Source organism: Onychostruthus taczanowskii, unplaced genomic scaffold (assembly GCF_017590055.1).
Source record: "Onychostruthus taczanowskii isolate IOZ18803 unplaced genomic scaffold, ASM1759005v1 scaffold60, whole genome shotgun sequence".
Classification (NCBI taxonomy): domain Eukaryota; kingdom Metazoa; phylum Chordata; class Aves; order Passeriformes; family Passeridae; genus Onychostruthus; species Onychostruthus taczanowskii.
The window spans coordinates 3,727,890-3,747,410 of NW_024503680.1; the positions used below are offsets into that span (position 1 = coordinate 3,727,890).

The 19,521-nt window shown below is 48.2% G+C and overlaps 1 protein-coding gene across 1 annotated transcript in view; it reads right to left on the reverse strand.

Annotated features, from left to right (window-relative positions):
* Window positions 1–15,131, reverse strand: part of ZHX3 (zinc fingers and homeoboxes 3) — a 43,880-nt gene extending 28,749 nt beyond the window's left edge. The window contains exons 1-2 of the mRNA XM_041419143.1: window positions 15,093–15,131; window positions 866–972 (exon numbers count right to left, since the gene is read on the reverse strand). The gene's annotated coding sequence lies outside the window, so the exon portion shown is untranslated. The remainder of the gene's footprint in view (window positions 1–865; window positions 973–15,092) is intronic.
* Window positions 15,132–19,521: the final 4,390 nt, after the last annotated feature.

Below are 19,521 nucleotides of genomic sequence, written 5' to 3' on the forward strand. Positions count from 1 at the left end.
TCACATGCTTCAGCAGGGTGCCTTAGTTTATTCCTACCAGTTTAACAGGCTACAGAACTGGAAGTGTGTCAGGAAAGCTGCATCAAACAGCATCAGTCCAGTTACTGTACTCCCAACGCTGATTATTTAATAAAGTCTAGAAACAAGCAGTCTCCAGATGCGGCACAAGCTGGGTAGAAACCACTCCAGGGTCTGAAAATCCCCATTTCCACAGGGACACTGTCATTTATCACACAGCCATGAAATGGGTGAACAAATTCCCTGCCAGTCTGCTCACTAATGTTCAACCATGGAGCTTACTTTTTGTACAAATAAAATGGCTTGGCTCTGCTACGAGACCAAATTTCTTCTTCAAAAGCCTGGAACGGTGTAATGGAAAACTGGAGTGTTATTTCCAAGCACACTTCTTCCATCCACAGAAGCCAAAGGGAAAAAGCATTGCTCTCCTGACCCTTCATCCACACCATGGGACAGATGGATATTTATTAAGTGATATGGAAATAAAGTAAATCAGCAACTAGCACACAGACAGAGGACCCAGGCAGGAGAAAATTACAAACACACAGGCTATCTGAACTCTGCTTTGTTCAAGGAGTGATATCCAAAAGCAAAGAAAATAAAAATTTCCCCCTTCTCAGGGACACCAGGAAGCATAAGCCAAGCTGGATCTGACCACAGAGCAGCCCCTGCTCGCAAGGCAGCAGAGCCAATCACTGCAGGATCACTTCCTTCAGCCATCGGGCTCCAGCAGCCTGCACAGGGATCTCTGTGACACACTGGAATACACCACATTTCCCTGCCCAGGCTGCCCAGGACAGAAGGTTTCACATCACACACAGCACCTGCGGTGACAGCAGTGTCCTACCTGCTCGAGGGACCACGTCCTGAGCATGTCGTTCTCCTGCCCCTCCTCTGTGCTCACCCACATCTTTAAAGTGCCTGCAGTTGCCTCAGTAGCACCAGGATTCAGGGCTGGAAGAGAAGACATGACACCAAAAATTACTGCTGCACCCCTAAAGGAGAAGGCAGCCCTTGGTTAGCAAAGGCTAAAAGCAAAAATAAAACACTGATCAGTTTGAGGTGTCCACCCTGCCATGCTCCCACAGTACATCCCCACTGAAGCACCCTAAACACCCATATTTGGGGTTTTTTCCCCCTCTCAACTAGTAAAGACATTATTTACCAGAAGTTACCCAAATTTGCCGAATTAATCACCAAGGCCTCTACCCAGAGAAAGCAATTCCCCAGCTGCAGGGTGCTGGAAACCAGTGACACTGCTGCCCAGCTGCCTGTGGACTCAGTCCATTACAGGGCTGGAAAGCTCAACTGGCCAGAACATATTTAGGGCAGCAACCACAGCACCCTGACTGCCACAGCCACTGCAGCAGCTAAATATAACATATATAATAATATAACACAGCTCTGCTTGGACCTGTGGCCTTCTTTTCTCCCCTTCATTTCCCCCCACTGCCATCCAATCCCTGTTCCCTCACCACTGGAGAAGCAGCAGAGCCAGCTCCATGTATTTCCTAATTTCTAAACTTTACTGTCTAAAGAGATAAGCAGCCAAGTGGATTTCTGGGATTAAGTTCAGACCAGGGGAAAAAACAGCATATTGAAAAACAAAGAGCTGCCCTGGAAAAAGGTGAGCCAGAGCTTGGAACAAGGATGAAAACCAGGAAAATTAGGTTGTGATTGCCCAAGTAAAGGAAAATTTAAAGGTATTTGTTGCTCCTGCCCAAGCAGTGACAGGTCCTTCTCTCCCAGCAGCATGTCCCAAGTGTCCCATGCCCAGTGGAAGGGGGGCTGCAATATGTGATCTTTAAGGTCCCTCCCAACCTAAACCATTCTGTGATTCTGTGACTCTATGAAGTGTCCCTGTGCTTCAGCCAGCTCACTAAAGTTCCCTGCCAGAGCCCCACTGATCTGCTTCTCAGGTTGGATCCTGCTGACCACATGCTTTGCACACAACTGTTGCATTTCTTGGATTAAATAAGTAAGTGGCACAGAGAGATTTCACCAAATACCTGGCACAGAGCATTACATTTCAGGAAAGGGCTCCCCAAACTCACCCAACATCATGCAGACAAGAAACTTCTACTCTGGGCTGTAATCTTACAGATCAAACACAGTAGTATTAAAAAAAAAAAAAAACAAAAAGGCGCAATTGGACACGGGTAGAAGGACCCAAAGGTTTTCCCTCACTAAGCACTCAGGTGTCCTGATGTTCCCTGCTGCAGAGCCATGCCAGACCTGCAGTGCTGGCTGCTCAGTGCTATTTGTTATACATTATTTGCTGTATGTTATTCTCCCTATTTAATTAACAGGAAAAGCAAAGCAAGCCCAGAACCAGGGGGGAGAAAAATCAGGAGGCCTAACTCTGGCAAATCACAAGACTTGCGAGAACAAGAAAAAATGCTTTAAATGCCTGCTAGATGCCACAGCTTTTTCTTTTTTCCTCGCTTTTCTTTTTTTTCCTCTCCTAAAATGAAGGGAAGGCTTACCCCTAACCAATTAGGTTTCAGCACACTTGGAAAGATCCCAGCTTTGAATGCCGAGACCTTGACATAACAGGTGACAAACTTTGCTGTGCCAGAAAAAATTTAACATATAATAAGAAACAAATACTAGACTGCTGATGGAGTGGGTTTTTATTCCAGCAATTTGTGTAAATGTCCTATATTGGCTTGCACAACCCCAGCACCTCCCAAACAGAGCGATAACAGCACGGCCCCACTGCTTATCTGCCATTCCTCCTCCTGTAACACTGCTGCTCCTCTCCCCCTGCCATGGTACATTTAATATCCTTCACACACCCCTTTAGGGATTCAGCATATGCCTAAAACTTTAGCAAACAAGATTTTGCATTCCTTGGAGTACCTAAATTAAAGAGTGACCTCGATCACAGCAGTCAGAACAGCTTCGCGCTTCTAGAAATTAAAGGTGGCTTAAATAGAAACTTAAGCTGAAGGCAGAGATAAATCTGAGTCTTCCAAAACCTTGTTCTGAAATATGGAGTAAAGCCCCTGCAAATTTGGCACCATGAGCCATGATTACCCTGGCAGCTCCTCCCTGAATTCCCTGGAATTGCTGCTTCAAGAAGAATAACACAGAGGGGACTGGGGTTTCCTCGGAGCAGAACATGCAAACAGCTCAGCTGCTTATCACTGAAACTGGAACAGCAACAAGGACAGCCAAGGCATGCTTTTTTTCCTAACTTCTTTCAGATATTAAAATCCCAGCATCCAACAGCCAAGATACACTGAGGTCCTTCTGTCTCAGTTATTTGCACTGTCTGCCAGAACCACAGCCATCATTACCATCCCACTGCCGTCCTTACGGCTTCCCAAGGCTTCACTGAGCAGCTCAAAACCTGCCAACAGCTCCAGAATGGAGAATATCTTCCCCAAACAGCAAATTCAACACAAACAGTGAGCCATCTTACTGTACCTGGAGGTTTAGCACTGCAGTGGCTGAACCAGCTGGACCAGTGGGCTCGTGAAAGGGGAGAGAGAAACTCCAGCCCCTGGTAGCACCCATGTGTGAGAGCCACTGAGGGACTGAACATTTCAAAATCAAATCCACTGCAAAGGCTCAAAAATAGAGACTATTCTGTTTTGCTTTTACCTGACAGCCCCGCCTCAGATTTTTTTTTTTTTAACAGCTGTTAGCTCTCTTTTGGAATCTTAACAGATCTTGCTCTCTTTTGGGATTTTTTTTTTTTTTTTGACGTGACTGAAAAGGGAACTAGGCTGTCCCAGAATAAAGCTTCCTTGCAGAGCAAAGCCTGGTTCACCCTGAGACTCACACAGCAGCCCCAAGACCACCTCTCTGTCCACACAGAGGTTGGGCTGAAGAAGAACAAAATGATACAGAAAAACACAAAAACAATTCCCCTGCCCACCAGTCTCCAAAGGGGATACTTTCAGGGATGCTTCACCTTTTCTTGCAGTTCTTAGAACTAGGAAATAGTGGAGCTCTTAAAGCACTTTGCAAGATCCCAGCTTTGGCAGAGATGGGCACCTTCCTGAAGTGTCCACATGGACCTGAAGGAAACTTCTCAGATGTGTGAGACCTTCTGGCACTGCCCAGCAGAGACTGTCTGGCCCTACAGCCTCTGCTGTTCGTGGAACACTGATTTTAAAAAGTTACCATTCCCAAGGTACAATTAAAAGACTGACAAGTTACCACTCAGGATCTCTAAAGTGGCTGTTTCTATTTCTCCAGTATTTACAGAGCTGGGAATTCGACTTCACTGATATTTCTTTAAAGAGAAATAGCTGTACTAAAATCAACATCATTCACTCCCCTCTCTGTGTCTTCCAGCTCAAGTGAACCAGCATCTCAGAAAAGTTTCACCACTGAGAGAGGCATGTTGTACAATTTAACGTCCATAACATTCAATTTCAGAACCAGAGAGCATAAAATATTTCTAGGCAACATCTGCTTTTGTAGGGAGGCATGCAAACTTACATTATGTTTAGTCACTTCAATCTTTTTTAAGTGCCTGAAAAATTAAGTCACAGAACATCATTTCTCATCTCTTGCTTATTTTAGATCAAAAACAACCTTCTCCAGCCTCACCACTCCAGGCCTGGAGGAAAGGGAGCACAGGAGAGCAGTGAGACAACTCCCAGTGCAGGGGAATAAACTGCATCTTCCTCATGCATCAGTGACCACCAAGAAGTATCAGAAAGATTATCTCCAAGTTGTTTTAACCTCTGACAACTGATGCTCCACAAGCTCTTCAGACCATCAAATCCTGTTGTTACTTTCAGACAAAATACTGCCTTAATTTTGCCCATTATTTAATCTGAACTTCTTTCTCTACAATTTTAGGACTGTGACCTCCTGCTCTTCCCACTGTGTACACAGAGAGCAACCACCCCCTTCCCTTTCAGGCACCTGAAGATGCTTTTCCTGCCTTGCTCTTCTCCCTTCTGGAGCCAAACAGCTCCAGTTTGTTCAGACCTCCAGTCAATCTCCTTACAACTCTCTGGATCTCCTCCAGCCAAACTCTTCTCTCTCCTGCCAGAACCAAAGACACCTTCCCCCATCCTTCTGCACTATACTATCCTGATGCTGATGTTTATTTTCAGCTGAGTTTTATGCCCAGCCCCCAAGAATTTACAGGCAGATCATGGTTCAATTCATGTCTACTGGAATAACTTTTTCCATTGCAAAGAGAAGAAATTATGGAATATTCCCATGACACTAAGAGTATTGCAGAGTTTTAAAAATTACAAATCCTATTCAGGTTGGGTTTAAAAACAATCAAACAGGTATATACAACATGGTTCATTAAAAGTCAGCAAAGATAGTCAGCTTCTCATCCAAGAAAAGGAAACAACAGACTCCCACTCCTCTCATTTTCATCTCACTGCTCAAAGGATGTTCTGAGGACCACAGCGGACACAAAGAGATAAATTTAACTATTATTAAATAAATTTAACTATTATTAACTATTTAACTATTATTAATAAATTTAACTGTTAATAAATTTAACTACTATTAGATTAAATTATAATTTAATCTATTATTTGAGAGCAGTAATCATCACTTTCTTCCTATTTTATTCAAGGCCTAATGGGGCTCTGATCATCCGTGTGATTTTCCAGTTGAGGAAACAGAAGAGCACTGGTTTCCCTTTCATCCAAAAATCCCAGGCCTACAGCAGGATGTGGGAAGCTGTGGCTCTGTTCCTGCACTGCCTGGAGGTTTTGGCATCTTTAGCTTCAGCTCCTGCAGGGATATTCTGGGATGGGGAACTCTGTCTGTCCCCTGGGATCTGCTCCCCTTGCTGAATACCACATTTAAACTGTCAATACATTCAATAACATGGCTGAACAGTTCCTCTGCCCTTATCTCCAGCCCCTCCCAGCTGCAGTTACTCGTGCCATTCACACACGGTTTTGTGGGAGCAAAGAGACAACAAAAGCAAAAATAAGTTTTTTTCCAAAAAAAATTCCCTTTGACAGGCAGCCCTGCCATTATCTCAGGGAAAAAAAAAGCTTGGGAGCCAGCAGTGACAATGCTATTATAATACAAATTATTAATACAAGGGACCTCATTGCTCTCAGCTTCCACATGCAGCTTGCCAAAAACCAAAGGTTCCTATTTTTTGGGGGTTGCACAGACCTTGAAAACTCCACGGTTAACAAAGAAAAAACCACACTGACAGTCTTTACACTGTCCATAATATCTTTTTAAGGTGACTTGTCATTTAAACTGTCAGCTTGAAATCTAATCATTTTAGAAAATGAATATAATATTATGTATTACACTCACAGGCTGCAACCACTGCCAAATTCCTCTGACAGTTTTTACAGGATTATAATCACATTCCTTTTTTAATGTTTTATTCTCTTGCTCCTCTGCCAGAGAGGTGGGAAGGAGACTAAATGGCTACTTCAGAACAACGTATGATGGTCCAAACCAAAACTGGAAATGGAGCACAGCGCTGTGACCCTACTCCTTGGAGATGGGATGCTCAGCAGCCAGAACACTTTTGGACTCTAGTGTGATTTGAAGGCAAGTTTTCCCACGAAAAATCCTTTTATTAAGGAAAAGCACTGGTAATTGTGAGGCAAAAGTGGGAGGACAAGCTGTATGTTTCTGCCATTGAGGAACAGCAGGCTCTTGCAGAGACACAGCTCAACAGCGGCCACAAAGGGAGCGTCAGGGGGACCCGAGCAGGGACAAGAGCTGAGCACAGCAGAGCCCTGCCCCAGAGGCTGCACCTCCTCCACTACCACTCCACCTCCTGCTCAGAAACCCTCCTGCCTCTTCTTCTCCTTAAATTCTCCTATTAAAATGGACCAGATGAACAGATCCATCTTCATCCACACCTCGAACGGGGCCAGCCTGAGCAAAGTGCCAGCTGGGTCCCAATCCCAGCTCCTGCAGGGACCTGGCTGGGGCTCAGCCTGGGGACAGTTACACAGAACAAAGATTCTGGCATTTCTTAGCTGAACTTAAATGTCCTTTTTTCCCCTCCACCCCCCACCCCAAAAAAATGCCTGGAGCATAACAGCGCTTGTTTGTACAAAGAGGATAGACAAAACTGTCTAGAAATGGAAGCAAAACCTGACTCACCCAAATTAATGGGCAAATTTTACAACATGAAAAACGTTGGGGTTGAGGTTTTTTTTCTTTCTTTGCCTGCAAGGTCCTTTCTTCTCTCTTTTTTTTTTTTTTTTTTTAGGACAGTGTTCCCTTACAAAAGCATTCTTCTGAAAGCACTTCTCCCGTGAAGCTCCTCTCCAACAGCTACTGTTACAAATCTGTGATAAAAGATGTATTCAGCAGGGTTTGGCACACAAATAGCACCCAAACGGGCACTGCCAAAGCCTTGCAATTTTATCATGAGCTCCAAAATACTTGGAGAGAGAAAAGATGCCCTTGCAGGGAGCAGCAGGATAAGAGAAGCTCCATCTCCTAGGGTCATGAGAACCTCAGATTGATCAGGATAGGGAAAAAATCCACAATTCATGAGAAAATCTCTCAGGTAGGAGGGCAGAGTGATCCAGGTTTTCAAGGAGTGATGGCCAAGCAGAAGGAACCTTTGATGAATTGTCACTTCATTTGATCCATCCATAGGATTTTGCAGTGTCCCACTGGTGACTACTTTTTGGAGGGAACTTCCGAGACCTCTCCAAGAATTTCTGGACCAACAGAAAGCTGTCCAAAGTTATCCCTTAGCATCAGACCAGCTGTCTCACAAATCTCCAACTTAGGCTTGCAAGAGAAATATAAATTGAAATAAAGCCCCACACTGACTCAGCAAGGTCAATCAAAACCTGGGAGACACACAGAGCTCCTGATGGGGGACAAGCCTTGGTGGCACAGAGCAGTGGCTCTGCTGCTGCTGTGGAAGTGTGGCTGAGCCCAAACACGAGTGTGTAACACCTACAGGGCACCTCTGCAGGACAGACAGACAGACACACACCCAACACAAGCACAGCTCCTCTGTCCTGCTGCTCCTCCCTCTGTGCCAGAAACAACCCACAGCCAAACTGGACCCAGCATCCAAGACACGGGGGAAAGGAAACATCCCAGCAATTAATAGACTTCAGCTGGAATCTCCCAGGAGACAGTATTAAAATGAAGGAGGGAAGAAACAAATAAACAGAGGAGAAAAGAACCAACCTAGCAGTGTCTGCCATGCCAACTTCCAAAGCCAAAAGTCAAGCCCAGGACCCCATGGCACTGTTCCCAGTCTGGGACACTGCGAAACAACCAGGCTAATGCATCTCCCTACCACTCTCTGCCCAAGAATTCCCATTTTCCAGCTTTTCTCCACAACCACAAAGCTCTGGAGGTTTTGTTTCCCTTTAAGAAGCCGAGGTTTTCACTGAAGTCTCTGGTTCTGAGTGCTGGGCTGTAATCCAAGAGCCCCAAGAGCCACACATCAGGAGGCAGCGATGGGCTGCAGGCGCTGGCCACCAGCCGAACCCTTTCCAACCAGCTCAGCTGGGGTCTGGATTTGGGAATCCACACTGCTGCAGGCAGGAAGTAGTTCCCAAAATGCAGAGTTTAACCCCAAAACTGCATCATGAAGCAGCAAGCACAACTCTCTAACGCACCATAAATACATCACTCTGTACCACACTCACCAAGTCCAGCTCTGAATCTGGTTCACACATAAGACACAGAAAACAGAAATATTCTCCCTGATTTCAGTGCCATATTCCCAAGCTGACCCAGAGAACCTACAAAGTCACTAAGCTATAATTAGAGGTTTATATAAAAGGTGTTTGGGATGCCTGTCAGCACTGAAGGACACTCTGTATTTAAGGTACCCTTAACATACACAGTGGCAGTGGGCCATTTTTTGAGCTTTCATTAAACAAAAAAAGCCAACTTGTTTACTCACCTCAAATGACTTTTCTCAGTCTCTGCTTTGATTTTTTCAAATCTCTAATTCAATTAATTGCATTTTTAAAAGGCAAAAAGCAAAAGCCATAAGTGAGGTGGCTTAAAACATATATATTTATACATAGCTCATGACATGATTGCCAGCTAAATCTTGCTTTTCACAAAAAAAAAAAAAAAAAAAAAAAAACCAAAAAAAAACCAAAAAAACCACAACAACAATAAAAACCCGGGTGCAGAAGGTGCATATTCCCTCACTGGTCATTGGGTTATTGTAGGGTTGCTGGCATTAGCTTAAAAAAACACCAAATCAAGTATGGAGGGGAAATGAAACAATGTGATTCTTCTTTGAGACAGTCTCTAACATTAGGAAAACATGCCAAGCAAATCCCATAGTGCTCCACTTGCAGACCTTCCCAAAGAACACCAAGCATGAATTGATAAAACAACAAATTCTGTTTCAAAGCACATAAACTGGCCCAGCTTTTTCAAATTGTTTTTTAAATAATATATGGCAATAATATCATATGCTAGCATATCCTGAGGCTTTGGGAGGGAGAGAACCTGAGTGCCACACATCAGAGATGCTCTGTGCTACCTGCTCTCCCTCCTGGCTGTCACTGCCCTGGTTCTGGGCAGGTGTCATTCCCCACAATGAAAACAGGGAGCACATGGCATCACCAGCTTCATGCCAGAATGAGCACTTTGCATTAATTACAAGGTGGTTCTGTCACACATTCCAGGATTTCTCACCATTGCAGCACAGCGTGGACCCAGCTCCTGTATGCCTAGGGTTTCAGAGACCATCCCTGCATTTCTAAATGAAACATTTTAAGCCTACAAGCACCAAGCTATCACAACTTCACACATGTTCCTAAAATTGAGTTTAAACTGGAATGAAGAAGCATCTCTAAAGTGATGCTCTGGTCCAACAGTTGGTAGCAGCATCACCTGTGCTTTTCTGTTGGAAAACAAGCCCTGAGGGTGAGGTGGCCATGGCCACGAGGGGAAAAACATCATTAGGAGACAAAATCATCTCTGCTAATCCTGACTGTGAACTCAGGTGGGTAATTAGACCAGCTGCCAGGTACAGCTCTGCAGAGGTGACCTTTCCTTGTGCTGTCTGGATGTGACACCATGGAGCTATCAAGGCTGAGACAGGATTTCTACCTCCTCCAAACACCACCCACCTTTGGGGCAGAACCAGCCAAAGAAAAGCAGGAGAGGAAGGCAGTGCAGAGCAGGGCTGCAGATCCCTGTGCCAAGAGGGTGTGCAGCTCCTGGATGCTCTGAAATCACCCCTTCCCAAACACCAATTCCCATCTCTCCCTCCAAAACACAAGAACAAAATATTTGGGAGCTGGATGGATGCACCCTAAACATATTTCACTACTAATGACCATATTTCACTACTACTCCAGTGAACTTGTTTTTGCATCTTGCAGCAAAGCAAGACTGCAAGGGAATGTTTTCCTCTACCAGAAGACTATTTACTGTTAGACACCTACATAAAATTATGGATATTTTACTTACAATTCTATTTCTCTTCTCAAAAAAGCAGGTGAAATTGAGCTACTTGGTTGTAAAATTAGCAATACTTTGTTGCTAATTCAGATCCAAGAACCTCCCTCAGCTCTTTTTTCTAATCACAAGCAGAACAGCTACACTGCACATACCATTTTTCGCTACATTGAGCCTGACGAAAATTTAAGACTTCCTCCCCACCCCGTCTTCTTTTTAATGGGAGATGTGATTATTGAAATTAATTCAGAAAACAGTCAGCATTCACCAATCAGCTCAGCAGTTTGGGTTTTCTTCATCTGCTGGTTACATGCTAATTATTGTACTGGTGAGATTATTTCCCATTCACATTTGGAATTTACAACCCAGTAGGGAATTGATTAAATTAGAAGAAAAATAGAAAAAAATAGAGAAAGAAATCAATGCCATTTTACATTCAGCATGGGGGTTTTTTTCCCATTTTGTTCCCAGCCTCATGCCTACAATGCCCTGACAGACTCAGCCCCGGCAGAGCAGATGCACAAGGCATTTCCCAGCATTAAGGACTGGAGCAGAAATGAAATCCACAGAGCAGATATTTTAGGAAGGCGATGCAACCCTCCCAAGTTTATCAACACCTCTGTTGTTCCCCCCATCCTGCACTGCCTCACACCAACCATACCCTTTTCCACTTGGCTGACATTTGCGGTTAAGAAGGGGAATCTCCCCACATGTGGGAAATGAGCCCCCATTTCCAAGGCCAAGGCTCCAGCAATGCTGAAATGCCCACACAGAGGCAGGAATGCTGTCCCCTGCCCCATGAGCAGCTCTGGGGGACTTTGGTGGCTTCATCCTCACACCAGAAGAGCACAAGGGACAGAGCAACCCCAGCCCAACAACACCCAGCAGCAAGGACCACCTTAATCTGCTCTCAGGTCTTCCTTACAGAAACCCTTTTTTCAGAGCTACTCAGCAGAGAGATCCCAAATTTCACTACTGCATCTCAAATACTGTTTACCATCTCATTTCACGTAACAATATCGTCAACAGCAGGGCTTTGAGCACACAAGGGATGCAGTGTTTGCCTGTCTGTGCTGTTTATTTGTGGTTACCCCTCAAAGCAAGGCTGCTTCTCACCTCCACCTCTCCATTCCAACCATCCCCTTGAAAACTACAAAAAAAACCCAAAAACCAAAAACAACCAAACAATCAAAACCTATGCTAGGTCCCAGAGAAGACCAAAGAAGGAGCACAAAGGCTTTAAAATTCCTTTAAACACCCCAATCTCCTGATTGCCACAAACTGCTCGGCACCCACAAGCTGCTCCGAGACCTAAATCCTGTTTTACAAAAAAAAACAATGTCCTGCAATGCCAAAGGGAAACACACAGGTGACCCTACAGCAGAAAATAAGATTGAAAAAACACATCTAAAGAACTGACAAAGAAAGAGAAAGATGCCAGGAGAATCAGGAGAGCAGAGAGTAGCAAAAGGATCTTGGAAAAGGGTTAGGAGCAGGTGGACACACAGTGACTGCTCACAGGAGAGGGGTTTTGTAAAATTAACCCCCAGTACACCAACTCAAATGATACCTCCCCCACAGAACCTTCATTTCTAGTGCTCTAATCAGCAGTACTGTGTTCCCAGGGACAAATTTCCAACCTCCAGGAATTATGCTGGCATGTGGCAGAGCAACCACAGCTCAGCACAGGCTGGCAGAGCAGGACAACACCACACCACCAAAGCAGACAGAACAACAGAGGGAAAACAACTTAAAACAAAGGACCTGCAAACCTGCAGCAGTTGCTACATAATCCTCAGTCTCTGTCTTTCCTGCCTGTAAAGCAACATGGAGATACCAAACACTGGAGCAGGGAGTGCTGGCTGCCATCTAAAACATCTGCTGCACTTCCCAGCGCATGCAGGGCTGGGGGAGCGAAACCCAACAGGTGGATTATGATCTAAATGAAATATTCACATCGTTTGCTTGCTCACAGCTCAGACCACAGCCTGCCTCCCCTGTGCCAGCACAGCTGAGGGGGTCTGTGCTTGGATTTTTGGGTTTAAGTCAGCTCTGCCTCTATAAAACAGAGACACTCCCTTTCTCTTAAATGTTTTCTGACGTGGAAATGATTCCTTGCAAAGAAAGAAAGAGCAGGATACGCTTCAGAAGGGGAGCCTGCTTTTACATCCTGTTTAACAAATCAAAGCCCAGCACGCAGCAGGCTTGCACAACCTCCGGCACAGGTCAGGCTGATCTGTCTCCAGGGGCCACCCCACACCCAGGAAACAATGTAAGAGCCAATTAACCTTTAATGCAAAGTGTAAACACCTGTCTTAGCAGAGCTGTGAAAAATGGCATCACATTCACCCCTTCAAGGTCTCCAAAGCCACCTGCTCGAGGTGCTGGTTGAGAAGTGATGACAGCCTGGAGACTGCAGGCTGTAAGAGACAGCCCAGTGCTTTCCATCACTGGAAGCTGGAATGAACCTTGTGCTCCCCATGCCCCAAGGCAGGACCTGAAGGCACCAGGAGGGTCTCCAGCCACTGCAGTCTGCCCTGAGTACAAGCATGAGGAGCCAGGAGTCCATCTGGATCCTTCACACAAAGACCCAAGACTTCAGTTCATTACATATGCTACACATCAAAAAGCATCCAAGACAAGCCCATCTCAAACATCCTCCTGCACAAAGTATACTCCAAGTACTCCAGTGCATTCCAGCACAGACCCTTGCTACTCCTACACTGAGGACACCTGGAGATGAAGAGCTCTAAGATCAAGTAGCCAATACTTCAAGCCTAATTTTGGTCCTCTTAACTAAACTCTTCACTTTTACTATTTTAAGAGCAGGCAAGAAGTTTCAATCCCTCTTTAAAGAAGGATGCCAACTGATCCCTGATTATTTGGGGAAGACAGGAGCTCCACCAGACAGCAGGACACAAGCTTTTGGCAGTAACTGCACTCTCCATCTGTGGGACAACCTGAACTTACTTTCCAAAAGGACACCACCAATACCACAGCTGAGGCTTTAGGACAGGAAAGCAAGACACCAGAATGGCCATTTTGTTGAGCTTTGCTGTATTCTGGGAGCTTTGTTTTTAAATTCATTGCAGCAGCTGGCCCACCACTGACCTGAAACTCTTTTGGAAAACAAATATCTTCACAGCAGAGAAGCATCTGGATGTAAAGAAAAAAGTGTCACAGCTTCCTATTTACAGCACTGCAATTGTAGAGCACAAGCCCACAGAAGATGCACAGACTTCCAGATGGAGAGAGGGACAGGACTGATTACATACAATTATTAATGTGTGTCCCTACACCACTGGACAAAAAGAACTGAATGTGCTTAGGAAGCAACAAAGCAGTGAAAAATAAAATGACTACCCATTCAAGTATTTGTGCAACACTGGCATGACACCTTAGGGAAATAAATATTTGCTTGACCTATTTCCAAAAGAGAGTTTTTTATAAGTCCCATGAAAACCTCTTTATTTACTGAAGCATGAGAGCAGAGCATTTGCAAGCATCCCGCACACCAAGCCATGTTCCAGGAGCAACTGACTCCCTTCTTATCCCTCCCAGAGGAGCAAACTGATGCCTTTACACCAGTGGGACAAAATCAGCCTGAAAACAACATCAAGGCACTTCTTCAGGAAAAGAAGAGTTAAACAACACCAACACAAATAGCAAAGAGCCGCTCTGCCCCCCTGGAAGCCCCTTTCTGCTGATCCATCTGCCTGTTGCTCAGTGAATTTTTGGGTGCTCACACTTTAGACCTGAGCCACCCAGGCTCTGCACTGAGGAGCCAGGCACCAGAGCTCATTCCCTCACCCTATTCCTGACATGGCTCTCAAGCATCTCTGTATTAAAATTAAATAATAATTTTTAAAAAGCTGTTCCACTTCCCCCAGGCAGCCCAGCAGCAAAGCAGGCAGGGAAGCCCCATCACCCAGACTGAATTTTCTGAGCATTACTGGGCAGAAGTGTGGGTGGAGCTATAATGGAAACTTTTGCAACCTCAACACCATGTTATTTTATTTCATTTTTTTTCCCCAAGCAAGTGCTAAAACACATGAGGGACCTGGCTGGAAGAGCAAGGGCAGCACTTGCCTGCAGTAGGAGGGACCTTACAGATGCCATGACTGCAACTGGACACACAGTTTAGAAGGCTCATTGTCCAATTTTTCTATTTCTAATTAAAAAAAATATAAAAAAAAGGTAGGAATAAGAGGTAAAGAGCACACAGATCAAAGGGAGTCCAGTTAAATGTCCCCTTATTGTGCCTGTAGAACAAGGAAAGGGCACCCTCACAGTGTCCCTCTGAATGGGGAGAGGAAAGAGAAACCACAAAGCCTTTGAAGGACATGAGAGCACCCTCCACGTGGAGATGAGCCATGGCTGCCATGGCTGTGACTGCTCTGGTGACAGCCCAGCTGCCTGGGCTCTGCTCTTGTGCCACGTGTCATCACCAGCTCCTGAGCTCCACACAGTCCACCCCAACCAGGCCTTCCCAGGCACTTCAGCGAGCAAGCTCCATTTGCATTTTAAGCATTGTTATTTAGAACATTTGTCAAGAGGAAAAAAAAACAGAAAAAGCAAACAAACAAAGGAGGGGAGAAGCACAAGACTTCTTCCCTCATAATTAGAAGCATCACCCCACTCCTAATTAACAAAGCAGAAGAGCCATCACAGCTGCTACAGGGAAAGAGGCTGCTGACCTTCACCACAAAGACCATCAGGCACCAGCAAGCAGGATCTTCTCCAAAACAGCCTCCACAGCAGGACTAGACTCACTCCACCTGCAGCAGGTGTTTTAGTTATTGACATAATCCTCCTGATCTCTTATGTAGTTAATGCAAAGAGATAGAGAACTCAGCATGATTCTGTGTCTGCACGGGGCAAATCACCCTTAGGATGAGCAGGGTGGGGGGAACTTGGACCTGGCTCTGGGCTCCTGCAATCCCAACAAAATCCCTCTCTTCCAGGGTGACCCCAGCCCCCTGCAAGAATGAGGGAAACGATAATTTACATTAGCTGTGAGCAAACCAAGGACCTCTCCATGGGGTGAACCTCCCTCATGCTTTTTTACATGCAAATCAGGTGGAAAACCAGAAAGGAATAATAATATCAGGCAAGGGAAGCAAGGGACCCATTGCAGCAAAGTGGACAGCAACAAGCCAGCCCTAGGGGGGTTAACTTGCACAAGCTGGGGGGGCTGAACAGGATGCAGGAAGATATCTGCTCCCCCCTTCTGCCTTTTGTTTGCACAGGTTTCTACAGACTCCCAGTTGTTTGTCTCCATTCCCAACAGTTTTCAGGGGGAGCTGATGCCCTGTCTGCCATCAGCCCAGTCCCTGAAGGAGGGAGTGGGTCTTGCAGGGCTCATCACAGCCCAGATACTGTCCCACATTCAGGAGTAGCAAGAGATGCACCTGTGTGACAGCCAGGCACAAAGCAGCGGGATCCTGGTGCCCAGAAACCTGGAGGAGGTGCCGTGGGATCAAGGCACAGACGTGCCCTGCCGACAACGCTGCCTCCAGACCTGTCCCACCACGCAGACAGGGAAAGGCTGGACAAGGCATGGACACAGGCCCGTGTCCCTGGGCTGGACTGCAAACCCAAGGTGCAGATAATTCCAGGAGCCACAAGACGAGCTGTTTTTACATAGTAGCACCATAGTAACCAAAGCAGAGGGAAAAGCTCGCATACGCCAGGGGACAGCCTTTTTAGAGAGGAGGAGCAGGAAGGAGGTCTAAATAGAAGGAAAACCCTGCAGAGCAAGGAGACACACTTATATAAAGGAGAACTGGAGGCACACTGCAGTTGAAATCTCCCCACACTAACAACCCAGATGGCTCTCAGTACCAGCCTGGCTCACCTGCTCCAGGCTACCCTGCTCCAGGCTGTCAGCACGGCCTGCATCCATCCCTGTGCCTCCCCGATGAAAGCCAGCAGTCCCCATGGGGCTGGTTTCACTTGGCTTTACAACAAGGAATTTATTGATAGGGATGTGCTCCCATGAGTGACTTCGGGGCTTCAAGTTACTACAGCTTTTCTACAGTAGCAAGAATTGCGGAGGCTGAGCCCTGTCAGAAAAACCTATGCTAAACCCCAACCCATCTCTAATATAATTAACACCAGCTACAGATTAGGCTGTATCTGAAGCAAATCAGATCCAACAGCCTCCTCTTTCCCACCCCCAAAGGTGGGTCAGGACTACAGAACTGTGTGGGCATCCGTGTGCTGCGAGTTACTGGGATGCACTAAGAGGAAACAATAAACAGACTGGAACAGTCTGCTCCCTCTTCTCAGCCACACTGTAAAATACATCAAGGTCACAGACCCAACCTAGTTAATAGAAGTTATCATTAAATTGCTGTTTTCTTTTGCGGTAAATAAAATGCATCTGAGCATCTGGGTGGTTTTCCCTTCCTCTTCATCTCTTAAAGAGAGATTAGTTTAGAATAAGCTGTTCCAGATAATGAAGTAAACTTCTGGCTTCCTATCCATGGAGAAGTGCTCCTCAGGACACTATGATCCTTGCTTAGGGACTGCAGCCAGAATAGGTGGCCAGGGAGAAGAGCAGGGAAACCCTCCCTGTGCAACTGGAGCCACCCTACAGCACTGTGCAGAGAGAAAGCCCATGGCTGGGCAGAGTTCATGCCTTTAGTGGGCAGAAATGGGAAAAATCAGACCAAGAAAGGCTTGTATATGAGCTTTTCAAGGTATGTCACATGGCCTCACAAGACACATCACCTACCACTCTCCCCAAAGCTTCCCATCAGGTAATCAGAGTAGCAGAGAACTTCTTTGAAAAACCGTATTGTCTGAGATTTGGGGGCGCAGACAAAGTGCGCCCTGAGCAGCACGATGGGGCCACTTCTCACGCAGGCCAGCGTGCCAAGCCAATGTGACACCCGAGCGGCACAAACCCAGTCTCCACCTTGGGCCCCCATCCTTTCCAAAGGGACATCTCTGCTCTCCAAATCCACCTCTCGCAGCGGAGAGGCCTCGTTCTGCTGGCACCTGGCCACACGCCCGCCTGGCACCGCAGGAGCCCTGGCCAGGAGCTGGCATAGCCCGGGCAGGACTTTACCCCGGCAGCCCGAGAGTGCGAGGTTAAACCGCTGTCCCCAGCCAGGCAAGAAAAGCACCGAACGGGAAATCTGGGGTTTAGTCCCGGCTCCGCCGCAGATTTCCTGTGCGGCCTCGGGCTCGTCACTTAGCGGCCGCTCAGCTTTCCTACCTGTGAACAGGGAGATGCCGTCTGCTCACATCCCGGTTGTCCCGAGCACCGGCACTTTAAACCTGGCACTGCCGCAACACCAAGAGCCCCAAAAATCCCCACTGTGACCAACCCTCCAAGCCCCAGCTGCGACACGAGTGGGGTCTGCTGCCCTGCTGCCCATAGAGCGAGCAGCCAGTGATGGCTAGAAAAAGCACTTTTCTTCCTCTAAAAACCCAGACTAAAAGATAAACAACCCAGACCACGCCGGGGGAGAGGGGTTCCGAGCCGCCCCACGCAGCCGCGTGGGTCCCGGGCCGCCCCACGCAGCCGGGTGCTCACGCAAAGCTCCCACAGCGGCGGGACCGGATTTTTACCTGGGTTTATTTCAATTTTAATTGCTGGCGAGCTCACGGCAGCGCGGCCCCGCCGCTCCCCGGCCAGCGGCAGGGCAGGGCAGGGCTGGGCGCACCGGGGCGGGGGGGTCCACGCGCGTCCCGACCCTCGGGTGGGCGCCCCGCACGGGGATGGGGGCCGTGCGACCGCCTCGGCCCCGCTGCCCCGCACCTGCCGGGGCTCTGCGGTACCGGGGGCAGCGGGTGCGGGCGGCAGCGAAGCGCGGGGCGTGCGACCCTCCCCGCCGCGCGCGACACACACCGGCATCAGCCGGGCTCCATCGCCGGGCGGGGGGCGCTGACGTCACCGCAGCCGGCCGGAGCGCGCGTGCGCGCGGGGACGCCCGGGTGGGTCGGGGCAGTCCCGGGACCGGCACCGGGTACTGGGACTGGGATCTGGGATCGGGGTTGGTCACCGGGACTGGGATCGGGACAGGGATCGGGACAGGGCACCGAAACTGGGATCTGGGATCTGAACCGGGATCGGGACTGGTCACCGGGACGGGGATCTGGACAGGGATCGGGACAGGGCACCGAAACTGGGATCTGGAACGGGATCGCTCACCGGGACTGGGATCGGGACAGGGCACCGGGACTGGGATCTGGACAGGGCACCGAAACTGGGATCTGGAACGGGATCGCTCACCGGGACTGGGATCGGGACAGGGCACCGGGACTGGGATCTGGACCGGGATCGGGCACCGGGGCGTGCGGCGAGCGCCTGCACCGGGGCTTTTCCCCGAGCGCCCGTGGGGTGCGCGTCCCGGGGAGCAGCCCCGAACACGGGGAGGGTGATGAGGAGCGTGCGGCCGGGGCCGGGCGCGGCGCGGTGCGCACCGGCCCCGCTGTCCTCGCCGCTCTGCCGCTCCCCGCAGGGAGCTGAACCGGCCCGGCGGCGCGGGGCTCCGCTGGAACCGGAGGAGGGCGACGAGTCCGCTCGGTCCGCGGTCTCCGTCAGCGTTGTCAAGAACCGCGGGTGGCTCGGGGCGGGCAGCCCTGCAGGCGCCCAGGGCAGCGGAGCCGGCGTGGATGGCTGGGTGGCTGGAAGCCCCCAGACCCTTCCCTTTCCCAGCCGCTGTCCCCCGGCAGGTGGGACTGTCCCACCCGGGGAGGAAGGGAAGCTGCTGCGGGCGGGGGCTCAGGGGTGAGCTGGACCCCTGAGCTGCTTTCTGCCCCCCTGGCACTCCCCGGACTGGAGAGGTGCTTGGGGTGCCCAAACCTCTGCACCCCAAGGCTTTGGCAGCGCCACTCCCAGCCTGCTTCAGGAATCGAACCGAGCACCAACTAGTTCCTTTAAATAAAGTGTGTCTTGGAAAGATCTTGTCTTGAAATCAGACACCAGCTTTGGACAAAAGATAAAAGATTTTCCAGTTGCCTAAATGTGCACATTATCTCACTTTTCCTGGATGCGGAGCTGATGGTCAGGCTCTGCTCACGGTTACAGTGATGTAAATATATCGCTTATCTAAAGCTACTGGCTTTAGAGTGCGCGTCCTGGCTGGATTGTTGGGAGTTGGGACACAAAAG